Source organism: Crocodylus porosus, unplaced genomic scaffold (assembly GCF_001723895.1).
Source record: "Crocodylus porosus isolate Cpor-Errol unplaced genomic scaffold, CroPor_comp1, whole genome shotgun sequence".
Taxonomy (NCBI): domain Eukaryota; kingdom Metazoa; phylum Chordata; order Crocodylia; family Crocodylidae; genus Crocodylus; species Crocodylus porosus.
This window is the reverse complement of record NW_017728933.1, coordinates 3,973,161-3,974,410: the sequence shown is the minus strand read 5'-3', so window position 1 is coordinate 3,974,410 and position 1,250 is coordinate 3,973,161. Positions and strand designations below refer to the sequence as shown.

The 1,250-nt window shown below is 62.6% G+C and overlaps 1 protein-coding gene across 1 annotated transcript in view; it reads right to left on the bottom strand.

Annotated features, from left to right (window-relative positions):
• The window catches only part of LOC109317367 (PH and SEC7 domain-containing protein 4-like), a 9,586-nt gene extending 9,047 nt beyond the window's left edge, over positions 1-539 (bottom strand). Inside the window, exon 1 of the mRNA XM_019545999.1 lies at positions 201-539. The gene's annotated coding sequence lies outside the window, so the exon portion shown is untranslated. The remainder of the gene's footprint in view (positions 1-200) is intronic.
• Between the last annotated feature and the right edge of the window lie 711 nt (positions 540-1,250).

The following is a 1,250-nucleotide window of genomic DNA, read 5'->3' as shown; positions in this document are numbered from 1 at the left end:
ACCAAGGAGTCCGGGGCTCTTCCCTATCCTCCTCCCCCCAGTGAAGAACCCAGGAGTCGGGGCTCTTTCTCATCCTCCTCCCCCCAGCAAAGAACGGAGGAGTCCGGGCTCCTCCTCGCCTCCCCGAAGCAGAGAACCCAGGAGTCCCGGCTCCTTTCCAGCCCCACCAAGGAAGGGACTCAGGAGTCCAGGCTGCTTACCAAGGCAGTGCTGGCGCCTCACTGTGCCCGCCCTCCCGACCTCTGCCCCGGCTTCCCCGCCCTGATCCTGGCCCCGATCCTGGGCCTGATTCGTCCGTGCCCTTGCAGGGGAGTGAACAGGAGCCCTGAGTCCTGGGTTCTTTGCCTGGTGGGGTGGGCAGTGCCTCTGTGGGAAAATCGAGGCACAGGGACCAGGGCTGTGGATACACTACACTTACCAAATAACATTGGCTTTTTTTTGACAGCTAATGCAGGGGGCGGGGCATCATCTGGACCCATCCCCTCTCACCAGGGGGGCCGCTCCCCCAGAGTCCCATGGTGGGGAGGAGAAACGTGTCCAGACTGGAGCTACAGGGAACAGGTAAACTGAGGCACACAAGGTTACGGGGGTGGGAATCATGTCACAGCCTCCTGTCCACCACCCCACCCCACCCCACCCTGGCCTGCTGGTGCCCCTCACTCTTGACCTGCAGCTCCCTGCACGCCCCCCCATGCTGAGGCCCCTCATTCCTGACCCACACCCCCTGCCACTGTCCCCCACCCCCCATTCTGAGTATACAGGTTTCTTCCCCTGCCATACACGACAGGGCCTGGCACAGAGCATGGCCTCACCCGTCCCTGCCATGCCCAGACCTGCCTGGGATGGGAGGAGTCACGTAGCATCCCCTGCACCCTCCCCAGTCCTAAGGCCCTGGACGTGTCTGGGCCTGGCTGAGGGCAGGGCTGGCTCCAAGTAGCCAGAGAAAGCCCAGAGCCGTTGTTCCGGCACTTGTCATCAGTAGGTTCCTGAACATTGCCAGGTAGGCCAGAAGCAGTCAGATGCTCCTCCCAGTTGGCTTGGGGGGCTACCGTGGCCCCCAGAAGCCTGTACAGGCCCCCCAGGCTGTGACTGGGGGGCTCCAGGCACTACAGATTCTCCAGGTCATGATGGTTCCCCAACCTTGGTGTCACGAACCAGGCCTGTATGTTGCATCAGGGTGACCTGGGGAGTTGCCACCCAGACCTTTCCTGTAAGCCTGGGGCAGGGCAGAGGGGGGGTATTTCCTAGGC